General features: G+C 41.7%; 1 long non-coding RNA gene across 1 annotated transcript; it reads left to right on the forward strand.

Annotated features, from left to right (window-relative positions):
- Positions 1 to 8663: 8663 nt before the first annotated feature.
- LOC123332762 lies at positions 8664 to 14502 on the forward strand. The gene is made up of 3 exons (XR_006549782.2): positions 8664 to 11250; positions 11937 to 12715; positions 12834 to 14502. It is a non-coding gene; the product is annotated as an uncharacterized LOC123332762 (long non-coding RNA).

A 14502-nucleotide genomic window follows, 5' to 3' on the forward strand; every position in this document is an offset into this window, starting at 1 on the left:
TGTGGTGGGTTTTTTTGTTCATTTGTTTGGTTGGTTTTGTCTATTAACTCCCAAGATTGCATTCTGATTTTTTAATTTATATACTAAAATTGCAGATATAAGATAATGATTGGGCAAATTCTTTTTTCTTAGTTACTATTATAATAATACAACCTAAGCTGACGTTATTCCTTCCAGGTTGCCAGTATAGGTATACAATGTGAAAGTGTAAGAAATCTAAACCCTTCAATCTAGAAAACAAATGACATTTTTACTCCGAGGAAAAAAATTAATTCATAAATATAACAGTTGAGTTGAAAGGTTTCTCTAGAAGAAGACTAATCATTACATTGCTAAATTCTCAAAGAGGAAACCTGAACTTCATATAATGCTGAAAATTAGAAATGAGACAGTTATCACTATGATCTGTTTCTGTAATGTTGCAAGTCAAAGAGGAAGATAGTGAACATCACATTTCTCTAACACTGTTTTGGTATTGACATGGAATTGTACAAATTGATATTTCTTGTGTGGTCTTCAGGGTAGAGCTAAAAGTAACAAAAACAGTTAACCACCCCCATTTAACATACACTACCCACTGGACTTTCTGAATCTATCATCACAACAACACTGAGGCAGGTATTAGTTCCATTTTACAGATGAGGAAGCTAGAGATTAAGTAAGTATATGTAATACACAGACCATGGTCACTCATATGGTTAAACTGGACTTCATCTCAAGCAGTTATAGAAGTTGTCATGTGACACAGCTCCATGAAACAGGTACTCAGTGCTGCTGAAATGGAGGGAAGGGAATGAAGCAAGGATTATATGCTCATTAGCACTCTGAAGTGCCCTGCTGTGCTACTTGGAGAAGTTACTTAACCTCTCTGAGGCTCATTTTTTAAATATTTGAAATGAAGACATGATGATAACATCATGCTTATTAAAGAGGATTTCATGAGACTGTGTAAGCTACTTAGCTCAATACCTGATGAGTGGTTTTATACCTGCTTTTACACAATCTGAAAATCATTACCTTTTAATCAGGGTGTTTGGAGCTTTTGCATTTAATGTGATTGTTGATATGTTTATGTTAAATATATCATCTTGCTGTTTCCATTTTTTCTTTGTTCTCTTTTTCTTCCTTTTCTGCTTTCTTTTGGATTGAGTATTTTTTATGATTGCATTTAATCTCTTTTGTTGGTTTATTACTTACAACTCTTTTATTTCAGTGATTACTTTAGGGTTATAGTATGTACATCTTTAACATACCTGTCTACATTCAAGTGATCTCTTGACATATAGTTTAAGAAGCTTATAATGAAAAACTCATTTATCTCTTCTTGCCTTTGTGCTATTGTGGCCTTATGTTTTACTTCTGCATATAGTATAAGCTCCACACTTTGTTATTATTTTTGCTTAAACAGTCAATTATCTTTTGAAAAGAGTTAAATATAAATATTCTAAATATTCTAAATAAATATAAATACCCCAGTTAAAAGGCAGAGATTGTCTAGATTGGATGAAAAAACAAGATTCAACTATATGCTACCAACAAAAAGCATATGTTGAAAATAAAGGGCAAACAGATTAAAAAGGTAGAAAAAGATACACCATACTAACACTAATCAAAAGAAAGCAGGAGTGGCTATATTAATATCAGACCAAGTAGGTTTCCCAGCAAAGAACATTACCAAAGATAAAGAATATTTCATAATGCCAAATAAAGGGTCAGTTCAGCAAGAAGACACAAAAATCCTAAATATTTATTTACATAACAGCTTCAAAATTCTTGAAGTAAAAGCTGGTAAAACTACAAGGAGAAATTAACAAATCTGCAATTATAATTGGAGATTTGAAAACTTCTTTCAATGTTAGAACAAGAAGACAAATTCTAGAGCTAGATTATGCATAGGCTCAATTTTAATGAACAACTTAACAGAAAAAAAAAATCTAAACAATAAGTATATAGAAGACTTGAGCAAAAACTATCAATTTGATGCACGTGACATAGAATGCAGCAATACCCAACAATGGTAGAATACACATTCTTTCCAAGAGCACATGGAACATGTACTAAGATGATCATATTCTGGGCCATAAAGCAAGTCTCCATAACAATAAAAGGATTCAAGTCATGCAAAGTAAATGGAAATAAAAGTCAGTAACAGATATCTGGGAAAACCTAAAATACTTGGAAAGTAAATAGCATATTAAAGATTATAAATCTTATGTCTTGGGGACAAGAGGAAGTGAATTAGAGGACAGCCAGGGAGGTAGCAGAATGCTTTGGAATGATTTTTATGAAGGTTGGAGCTGATCCTGCCTTTGATCTCCCCAACTGCAACCCAATCTTCACACTGACAACAGCATGAGCCTTACAAAATCAAATCTGATCATCACTTCTGTTTAATGGCTCCGCATCACTCCCAAATTTAAGGCCAAAATCTTGAGACACAGTTTCTGTTCCTCCCTCTATCCTCACTTCTCACTGTCTCACTTCTAATTTCCTGGTATTTTCTTTTGCTTTGTCTGTTACACCATTTCTTTGCTTCTCTTTATCCACTGCTAAAGTCTGGAGAATGAAATGGCAGCCCACTCCAGTATTCTGGCCTGGAGAATCCCAGGGATGGAGGAGCCTGGTGGGCTGCCGTCTATGGGGTCGCATGGAGTCGGACACGACTGAAGCGATTTAGCAGCAGCAAAGTCTGGACAAGATAGATGCCTTTTTCATTTCTGTATCTGTGTCTAGCATGGTGTCAGGTCAAAGGGCATGCTTCCAAAAAAGTTAGTTCAGTGAATATGAGTTTACTAAAGATTATTTTCTTTGTCCTCTCCAAAAAAAATTAGTTCCTGCAAAAAAAGGAAATTACTTTCTTTATGTAATTGGAAGCATTCCCCCCGAACCAAGAAACTCCCTTAAACTGAGCCTATGCACAGCCTAGCTCTAAAATTTCAAAGATCTCAATGCAGTGATTTTCAGTCCCTTTAAAGTAGTAAGACCCTGTCATTTTCTGTTTCTGCATTTGTGTCTCACTACATCATCTCTTGCTGAAATGTCCTTTTTACATTAGTACCGTGATAAGTTGCTAAGCAGTTTTCATCAGACTCATTAGAACATTAGTAAGCATCCATTTGTGGAGCATGGACATTGAAGAAATCTGATCTAGTATTGAGAAAATCATTCCTGAGCTCAGAATTGGCTCAAACTGGCACCTTCTGGCATTTGCTTGTGGGTGGGGAATGTGGAATGCTTTGAAAGCTGAATAGATTTGTCAAGTTTAAAAACTCCCTTATGGCTAAAGGAAAACAGCATTCATTGTTCGAAAACACCATTGTTTGTTTTTTCTGCTTTTCTGTTTTTTGGAAACTGAATCTGCCAAAACATTCACGCCCAGCATTTTGCTTCGTGTACCTCACTTACTTGGAGGAGGAACTGGCACCCCTCTCCAGTATTCCTGCCTGGAGAATCCCATGGACAGAATAGCCCGGTGGGCTACAGTCCATGGGGTCGCAATGAGTCAGATGCAACTTAGCACCTCACTTACTACGTTTCTGGAGGATGTGAGTGGCATTGAAACGTTTTTATTGTGGCTACAATGTTCAGAACAAATTGAAAATCCCCACTTAAGTGCTCATACTGAATTTTACAGGAAAAGACACTATATCTGTCATTGTAGGAAAAGAGTAGTTTTGATAGGAGTGTGAGTCCTGGAACGAGACTTCAAATCTGTTTTTCTACTTCTTGGCTGTGTGAGCTTGGACAAGGTATTGAACTTCTCTGTGCTATCTCAATATCCTCATCTATTCCACAGATATAATGGAACTTACATCATAAAGTCATTTAAAAAAAAAAAGTAGGTTGATACACGCAGAACACGTGAAAGGGTAACGGGCGCAGAGTAAGTGAACAGTAAGATTCAGTTACCACCGCTGTCAATGGTATCGGTGTCATTATCAGCATCATTAAGCAACTGAATATAGAGTTTCCCCATCTGATTATTAAGCCGCAGCAATTCTGCAGCCATGATTCTAAAGGATACCACCTCAGTACAAGGTTGTTTTATTAGTGTGAATCCGTCACAACCTGAGAGGTACTATCCAGAGGCTTCACCCTGTTTTTCAAATCTCTCTGCTCCAGCTCCATTGTCATTGCTAGGACTTCATCATCACTCACCCACACTAACTCAACAGATTCCCCCTCTCTGGTCTTTTCACCTACTAAGCACCATGCCCCTCCACCACTCCAATCCATTTTCTCCACAGAAAGCAGAGCAATCTTTCTAATATCATCTCCTCTTTAACTTTACTCACTTACTTTAGAAAAATAAACCCTCAGTGACAACCTTTGACACAGTATAAAACCTACCATCCTTGGGCGAAGCACAGGGACCTGTGGGATCCGACCCAGCAAACTTCTCCACTCTGCTCTCACCACTCATCCCCATGTAGAGATGGACTGTTTGTGCTTCCCCACCCACCTTGCTCTCATCACTGCTCTCACTGCCTGGGATACTCACCCCCTTCACCTGGATGGACTTACTTCTCCATCAGGGTTTACTTGTGGCTGGTATCCTGCTCTTCCAGTCCCCTCCCTCAACTTTGGATTTAGAGCATCCAAACTTTAAGCTCCTTGAGGCAAGGACAATGTGCACTCAGTTCAGTTCAGTTGCTCAGTCGTGTCCGACTGCGAACCCATGAATTGCAGCACGCCAGGCCTCCCTGTCCATCACCAACTCCCGGAGTTCACCCAAACTCATGTCCATCGAGTCAGTGATGCCATCCAGCCATCTCATCCTCTGTTGTCCTCTTCTCCTCCTGCCCCCAATCCCTCCCAGCATCAGAGTCTTTTCCAATGAGTCAGCTCTTCACATGAGGTGGCCAAAGTACTGGAGTTTCAGCTTTAGCATCAGTCCTTCCAAAGAACACCCAGAACTGATCTCCTTTAGAATGGACTGGTTGGATCTCCTTGCAGTCCAAGGGACTCTCAAGAGTCTTCTCCAACACCACAGTTCAAAAGCATCAATTCTTCGGTGCTCAGCTTTCTTCACAGTCCAACTCTCACATCCATACATGACCACTGGAAAAACCATAGCCTTGACTAGACGGACCTTTGTTGGCAAAGTAATGTCTCTGCTTTTGAATATGCTATCTAGGTTGGTCATAACTTTCCTTCCAAGGAGTAAGCGTCTTTTAATTTCATGGCTGAAATCACCATCTCTAGTGATTTTGGAGCCCCCCAAAAATAGTCTGACACTGTTTCCACTGTTTCCCCATCTATTTCCTATGAAGTAATGGGACCAGATGCCATGATCTTCATTTTCTGAATGTTGAGCTTTAAGCCAGCTTTTTCACTCTCCACTTTCACTTTCATCAAGAGGCTTTTTAGTTCCTCTTCACTTTCTTTCATAAGGGTAGTGTCATCTGCATATCTGAGGTTATTGATATTACTCCCAGCAATCTTGATTCCAGCTTGTGCTTCTTCCAGCCCAGCGTTTCTCATGATGTACTCTGCATATAAGTTAAATAAGCAGGGTGACAATATACAGCCTTGATGTACTCCTTTTCCTATTTGGAACCAGTCTGTTGTTCCATGTGCACTAGCTTATACCTAATTGTCTAGCACATAATATGTTTATCAAATATGTGTTGAATTAACTACCCTTCATTCAGAGTTCTTAGAGGTTTGCATACTTACAGGCCCAGCATAACACTTAACTCATTATAATCACAGTTATTCTAAGTTTGTCTCCATTAAACTGCAGCCTTCACACACGACGCTGGATCCTTGTCTTATGCACCACTGTGTCCCCATCGTCCAGTGTAGTTCCTGGAACTCAACAAGTTCCAAAAGAATGAATAGTATCCACATACCATTAATCTCAGTTTTGAAGCTTCCCCAAATTCTGAAGCAATGGGATTTATGCCCCCATTCCCACCTTGGGAGTTCTTGGATATTATCCCAGTGACAAATGTTTGTATGTACATATACTTTTCTGAGTGGTGGAGCCATAGCTTTCATCAGATTCTCAGAGGGGTTTCTGATTCCCCCAAAGGTAAGAATCTAGGTCCTAAAGAGTTATATTTAAAAACCAGTTGTGAAATAAAATGTTTGCAAGGAATCAAAACTACTGTGTACGTACTACCTCTCACCAGTTAGAATCGCCATCTTTAAAAAGTCTACAGTTAACAAATGATGGAGAGAGTGTGGTGAGCAGGGAGCTCTTCAGCACTTGGTGGGAATGTGAACTGGTGCAGCCACAATGGAGAACAGTGTGCAAGTTCCTTAAAAATCTAAAAACAGAGTTGACATATGATGCTCCAATCCCGCTACTGGCCATATATCTGACAAAACTATAAAAAGTTATATGCAGCCCTATGTCCACAGCAGTACTGTCCACAATAGCCAAGACATGGAAGCAACCTAATGTCCACCAACAGATGCATGGATAAAGATGTGCTGCTCATATTCAATGGAATACTACTCATCCATTAAAAAGAAAAAGACATAATGCCATTTGCAGCAACATGAATGGACCTAGAGATTATCATACTAATTGAAAGAAGTCAGAGAAAGACAAGCACCTTACGATGTCACTTATATGTGGGATCTAAAAATGCCACAAACAAACAACTACAAAAGAGAAATAGACACAGACACAGGTCAGACTTGAGGGTGCCAAGGGGGAGGGATGGACCAAGAGTTTGGGATTAGCAGATACAAATGGTTATATATAGGATGGATAAACAAGGTCTTACTGTATAGCACAGAGAAATATATTCAATACCCTGTGATAAACCATGATGGAAAAGAACTTGAAAAAGAATATATGTATCACTTTGCTGTACAGCAGAAATTAATGCAACACTAAATCAATTATTTTTCAATAAAACTTTTTTTAAAAAAAGGAAATAAAGTAAAAGCACACTCATACACACCAAAAAATTGTTTGCAAGGTAGTTTGGTGAATCAGCCCATTTGGCCCAGATGAGGTAGTGGGTGTGTGTGGCCCTACAGCCTCCAGTGGTCTCCCTCCTGGACTGTGGAGCTGCCAACTGACACAGAAGGTATTTTGTTCCCAGTGACTATCCTGAAAGCCTCCTCCAGCATACCTGCAGGAGCAGTCTGAGACTCATTTGCAGGGCCTTCTTGGTTCTGGAAGCATCAAGGATTTCAGCCCTGGGACTAGCACCACTCAGTGTGTTAAGTCAGAATTCAGGGAGGAGAGAATTTTCTGTTCAAAGCTGAGAACCTCCTTTGATCCACGTTGGCTAGACGTTTTTCCTGGCTTCCATCAATAGACTCCGTGTTTTTTGTTTTGTTTCTGGCCTAGACCCACACAAACAAGAGACTAGAGCGTCTCTAAAAAGCTAAGAAAAAGCACATTTTAAAAATAACTTGAGCAAATGAATTCATTCTGGCAAAAGCAGTCCAACTACGTAAAATAAACTAGGGTTTCGCAATAGCGAGTCCTAAAAAACGTAAACAACCCCAGGGTCCAAGTGAGCCAAGCCATTTGCTGAACAGAAAGTCCCTGGCCTAAATTCTGCCAGAATAAAGAATACCTTATAAAACTAGGAGTTGATGGCCATCATGTGAAAAGATGATGGGGAGGGAGGAGGAGGGGTGGGATCAACCCAAGGAAAATGAGAAAGTCTCCTGACTAGATACTCAAAGTGCTAGCTTTCTGAGCCAAAAGCTAGGCTGATGAGGGCCTAGGAGGCAGCTGTGGGTACAAGCTATGCCTCAGGCCCTTGCTCAGACCCCACCAGGCTTCTGCCTTCCCTAGGGAAAGTCAGCATCCACTCTCTCATGAAGTCCCAGGGAGCCCCTGCAGGTTTTACCATGTGTTTTCTTGACAGGATAATGGTTCCACTGAAATTATAATAACACACTTGGCCAAAGAAGCCCACGCTGTTCTAGTAACTTCATAGCCAGCCTGAGTTTTCTGAGCATCATAGTAATACATTCTTTCTAATGAGACCTATACTGTTCTGATGAACTTCTGCACTGTTTCATCTCTATACCAGAACAATACTTGCTATAAATACTAAATATCATGATCATCATTTTATATTTGAATAGTTCCCCTTCCAAAAAAAAAAAAAATAGAGTACTCTCTCATCTCTTAGTAGTAGTAAGGGCCTTTCTAGACTGAGAACACTGCTAGAATCCACATCTCAGAACAGATAAAACTTGGAGAAATTCAGAGAAAGCGCACAGGACTCATTTTTAAAGACTAGACAGTGCAATTTATAGAAAAAGGTTGCAGAGCTTGCTATTGTTTATAGTAAGCCTTTATACTATATTTCACCCACTCCAGTGTTCTTGCCTGGAGAATCCCAGGGAGGGGCAGCCTGGTGGGCTGCCGTCTATGGGGTCGCACAGAGTCGGACACGACTGAAGTGACTTAGCAGTATACTATATTTCAGGCATACGAATAAGCCACATTTATGGAATAATGGCTATGTGCCATTTCTCATTTAACCCTCACAACAACCTCAGAAATTGAATACCCCCATGGTACACAGTACTCTTGCCTGGAAAATCCCATGGACGGAGGAGCCTGGTGGGCTGCAGTCCATGGGGTCGTGAAGAGTCGGACACAACTGAGCGCCTTCACTTTCACTTTTCACTTTCATGCATTGGAGAAGGAAACGGCAACCCACTCCAGTGTTCTTGCCTGGAGAATCCCAGGGACGGGGGAGCCTGGTGGGCTGCCATCTATGGGATCACACAGAGTCAGACACGACTGAAGCGACTTAGCAGCAGCAGCATGATACACCACAAAGACAGTGAAACGCAGGTGGAAAGATTGTCCAAACAGACATTTTTCACAGGTGTTTTGCTTTTCGACCTCTCTCTTTTCTCTTACCTAAAAGTTGGATAGTATTTTACCTTCACCTTGAGCAAGAGATATGGGTCGCTTTCAGATAGAATGAACAAAATCAGTGTGAGCTCTGCCTCGTTTTCACTCTGTCACAGCGACCATCAGCATTCTGGAAAGTGGCTGCTCCACAGCCTCAGTTCTGCTGTGGGAGCCTCGGAAGCACAACCTCCCCCACCCCCATCCACCAAATCCAAGCACGTCACGTGAGCAAGACATTAGCCGTAGGGTTTTCGGCCGCTGAATCTGGGAGATCATTTCTGCAGCAAAACCAGTGAGACTTAGTCACCCAGCTGACTAGAACCTGACCTGCCTCTATGGCCCACAACTTATTTCAGCTAACACTCTGTGCTGCCTTCCAGGTAGAGAAGCATGGCTGTGTCTTGGTCCTTGCGTGAGCAGCAGGGGGAAAATTCCCCAGGATGCAGTTAAGACTGATGGACAGGGTTTCTTCCTTGGTGGCTCAGTGGTAAAAACTCTGCTTACCAATGCAGGAGACACGAGTTTGATCCCCTGGTCCAGGAGGATCCCACATGCAGTGGAACAACTAAGCGCATGCGCCACAGCTCTCGCGCCTGTGCACTCGAGCCCAGGAGCCGCAGCTCCTGAGTCCACCGTGCCACAACTACCGAAGCCCAAATACCGTAGAGCCTGTGCTCCACAACGAAAGAAGCCACCACAATGAGAAGCCCCTACTTGCCACAACTAGAGAAAAAAACCTGAGAGCAGTAATGAAGACCCAGCACAGCCCAAGAAATAATTTTTAAAAAATAGACTGACAGATAAAGAGAAGTGAGGATGACCAGGGGACTTCTATTGAAGATTTATTCAGAAGAGAAGAACAGTGACTGTTTGGATGTATTGTCTGCCACGCATGTTGAGTGAACATTTTGCATGTATTTTCTCAAAGAAAGCTCTACTTAAGGGAAATTTTCTTAATAGAGTTCCTGGCTTGGAATTGTTTCCTCTGCTTCAGGGTTTCTCTCTGGGTTAGTCTATTTTCTTGCAGAACTCAGGACAATAACCGTCTCCCTTACTAATCAGCATGCAAGACGGTTTTCATTTCCAGTCCAGCAGGAACCCAAGGATTTCGGTTTGGATTCCCCTCAAATCAGAGCCTAAGACAAAGACTCCAGGACAATGAGTTTATTTGGGAGGTGATTATAAGAAGCTGGAGTTAGAGAGCAGGCTGACTAAAAGAAAAAAGAGGAAAAGCCACTATGAGGATGAAGCATACCTACCATCCAAGGTCATCGTGAGGATAAGAGGCGCTAATAGAAGTGAAAATGCCCAACACAGCCCCTGGCACATACCAGGCACTCAATAAATATGAATCCCCTGCCCTCCATTGCCTGGAAAATTCTGGAGCTGTACTAGACGCTGAAGCAAATCAACTCTAAAGTCCTTCCAGCTCTTCACTTGTGCTTTCTTTTGGGATTCTGGTGAAGACTCTGCCCCAACTTGAGTAGCAATGAGAAACCACTTCAAGTGAAAACCTGATTTAACATCTGCTGAGACAAACAAAAAAGAACCCAGGGAAGCAAAAAGCCATGGAAAGGGAATGGAAGTGTAATTCTATTTTTATAAAAAAGGAGATTTCTTCTTCTGGAATGCTGGGTGGAAATCTTGATGAGGGACCTAGCTGTCATAAATCCTCTCTGGAACAAAGTAACAAAGGAAGGAAGGGAGAGAAAGAAAGGAGGAAGGGAAGAGAGAGGGCTAATGGGAGGGAAGAGGAGAGAATAAATGAAAGAAGGAAGGAAGGAAATAATCCAACAGGGACTCTGCTGAGCAGACCGTAAGACCCAGGGACAGTTTAAAATGAAACTTCCCTGAAAACCTTTCAGAGAGCTGTACTTCTTCAGAAAAGCATCATCAGGGCTGTTCAATGCCCAGGGCAAAGTCTTTTTCATATTATTGGACATGAAACAATATCACATTTGAGGTTGGCTGGAGGCCATTCAGAATTCAATAATTATTCAACCCAAGGGGCTTTCCAAATGGTGATGTAGCTTCTTAGGAGGAAATTAATATTGAGCAGTATATCAAATCTAATTGGAATCTTGAGGAAAGAAGGTCCCGAGTAGGTGAAACAGCTGGGGGCTAATGTAGAACCGGGTGAGTGATGTCCTCGCTTTTGTGTCTTGCCTTAATTATGATAGGAAAAGGAAAATCTTGTTTATTTTTTATGCTGGGAAGGCAGGGGTTGCTTGGGAGAAGTTCTTCCACGGCACCTTGAGTCTGACAGTAGTTTCTTTTGTTTCTTTGCACAGATATTCAAGGAGAACTGTATCTGCACAACTTCTTGGTTGGCCCTCCAGGGTAGGCAGGGGCTCATGACTGACTTATTGGCCACCCAGTGGGTAGCACTGATCACAAAGGTATGGCAGTGTTTTCTCCTCTTGAAGAGGTCTATTTGATACCCATGTTATGTTCCTATTTGGAAGAAGGAAAGGGATGTAAGCAAGTTCGAAGCATCCATGACACACCAGCCTCTTCTCTATCTTCCTATGCCCTTCTGTATGAACTACTCTGAGAGCATGACTTCCCAAATCCATGAGCATACAATGGTCTGATTTTCCCACTTAAGAGAGATGTTCAAGACTCACTCTTAAACTGATTTGGGGGAACTAGACTACCGGGTCTTTAAAGAAGACTACATTAGTTGCTGGTTCTCCTGGCAACCATCCCTCCTTGGATCATATCTAAGTTGATCTGTTTAACGGTGAGACGATTTCTCTCCGTTGTTCAAGTGCTGAGGCCAGCCACAAGTGTGCCACACTCAGCTTGTGTCAGGCCCAAGCAAAAACAGGCGTAATCTTCTGATGAGAAGAGTCGCCCGTTAAAGATTCAAATTATGTTAGAAACCCTAAATCCAGCCTAGTAGGGAAGAACTGGAATAACATTGGGTCACTATGAAAAGTGCAAACAGATCTTAGAAACAGAAAGAAGGCTCACAGTCTCCTTTCAATAAACGACTTAGGAAAGAATATTCATTCTATGCCTGTAGAATTGAAGGCAGGTAATTATCCACTGTGATTCTAAATTGTACTTTTTTTTTTTTTAGCTGCTGCTAGAACTTTGAACAGTACCATAGAGTATCATTTCAGTGGAAATGACTATGGACATCCAGTGTCATTTTAAAAACAACATGGATAACATGGAGTTTTGTCCTGGTTTGAAATTGCTTGATACACACACACACACACATATACACTTTTCTTTGAATTGCCATTATGTCAGTGCTTAGGGGGAAATATGTACCTTTATTTCCAGAACCCAGAATTCACTAACATAAATGCTTGTATCACAGATCCCATAAAGCACTGAGACAATCCCTCCAAACTTGTGACTAGTCAGGATTTTGTAAACAAAATCAAAGTGGGTAAGCCCTTACTTTTGATTTGTTATGTAGACACTTAGCCTTGCAAATCATCATTGCTTGGGATCAAAGGAGAGACTCTGAGAACATCTTCTGTTTGTTAGCAAGCCGCCAGTAGTAATCAGTTTAGCACACAATAACTCGGCCAAAATGAACAGAATTTTCACCAAATCTCACCTCTCACCAAACCAAACTGGAGTAGCCCTTGAACTCTGAGCACTGCTCTCCAGGGCAACGTAATTGTGAGCCTATGTTCATCAATGACAAGGCATACACGCTCTCTCCACTTTTACTCTATTGCAGTCTGATTGTTATGTTACTATGGTGATACCCTTCTGACATTCCTTCGCTCTTTCGGTGCCCTCTCAGAGGAATCTGTAATGAAGTGGTCTGGCCACAGGATCTTTCTGGGACTTTTCCCATAGACCACTGAAGACCAGCATGACTTTCCTCTTCCAGGGAATGTATGTATAAAGCATGAACTGAAAATGATGAAAAATAATCTGCACTGACTTGACAAGAAATGTGAATGTTATTCATTCTGTATCGACCTCACCAGAAACCTTCTCTTTTTGTTCCCAGTCCCAGGAGACGTCACCCCAAGGGACAGTGGGTCTTTTGGATTCAGTGTGGAGTGTCACACGCACTGAGAGCTTGGACAGCTTACTCTCCTGGGGGAGGGGCTGTGGGAGGGTGGCTGAAAATGACTGGACAGAAGAGGACACAGGTTTTTGAGCACTTACCTGTCAGCACTTAAAGTGACAGGTACTCTGCTAAGCACGTTACATGCAGCCCTCCACTGAGTCCGTACAATTACTTGTCATTTACCTCATTTTATGAAATGAAGTAAGCTGACTCAGAGAGACTAGAGACAGCTAACCTCAGTCTTTCAGACTTCGAAGCCCATTCTCTTAATTACTGTGAACCTTGTCTCTCTGTACTTCATCTTTCAGATAATTCTGGCTTCTCTCTTTTCCCTAGAAGAGCTTGGAAGTGAGATTCATGAGTGGCCACATCCAAATTCCTCAGACTTATCCCAGAGGAACCTGGGACGTGAAAGAGCCTAAAAGCTGACGACCTCCTCCTCTGGGACTAATACACCCTGTGGCCCTTTCCACTTATGTATCAGGATACGCAGAACACTGATGGTCATGAGAGCCAGATTCAGTGTCTCAATTTTAGTGGTTGTGTCCTCTGGGATGAATTACTTAATCCTTCCAGCCTTAGTTCATTTATCTGTGAAGTGGAAGTGGTGAGAACCATACTTGTCCAAGGGTTGGGAGGGGCCAGTTGATCTCATTGTCCATTTTTGCCCACTTTTAGAAACTTTTGAGCCTCCTATATTTGAGGCTGTGCCCTGAACTCGGATTTGTAGGTCCAGGATTGCCCTGCAAACAGTTAGCAGTTTCTGAACACAGTTTATTCAACAAGATGTTCGTTTTTCTCTACTGCTTATTGCCTTTTGAGTTACAGCTTCAGACATTACTTTGGAAGCTCCTTGAGGTCATTTTTCTCCATTAAGAACTGTTAACAAAATCATTAAATCCCCCTGATCTCTAGCCTAGCTTTTGGGATCCCAGCCCTCATCCTCTAACTGCATTCTAGTCCCCAAACCAACAAGATGAATCTTGGTTTCTGGAACACATTAGCATTTTTCTCCTTTTGGGTATCCTTACTCCCGTGGCTCCTTCCGTCTGAAACAGCCTTTCCATGCGACTCCACCAATGTCCACCATCTTAAGTGCAGCCCAAATGCCACATCCTCCCTAAAGTTGCCTGTAATCAGCTCCAACCAGAATTAATCTATCCCATCTCTATGCTCCACAAAAACATGCTGGCCTCTTCTACACTACACTCCATAGTCTTTGTGTGTGTGTGTTATTGCTTGTGTTTCTCATGTCATTTTTACTAGATTGGAAGAATCTTGAGGGCAAGATCCAGGTTTGCCCATTGCCATGCGATAGGGGCAGTGGAGTGTGAGGGTTAAGGCCATGGGCTTAAGTCATACTGTCCAGTCTAAAATCCACCTACATGATGTTCTAGCTGCATGACCCTAGGCAAGTTAATTTAACTTCCTAGTCTATAGTGTCTTCACCTGTACCTACCACAGAGGGATCTTCTGAGAATTAAATGGGATACTTCAGGTAAAGTACTTAGCAAGTGTGTGTGTGTTAGTCGCTCAGTCGTGTCCAACTCTTTGCAACCCCATGGACTGCAGTCCACCAGGCTCCTCTGCCCATGGAATTCTCCAG

Source organism: Bubalus bubalis, chromosome 3 (assembly GCF_019923935.1).
Source record: "Bubalus bubalis isolate 160015118507 breed Murrah chromosome 3, NDDB_SH_1, whole genome shotgun sequence".
Lineage (NCBI taxonomy): Eukaryota > Metazoa > Chordata > Mammalia > Artiodactyla > Bovidae > Bubalus > Bubalus bubalis.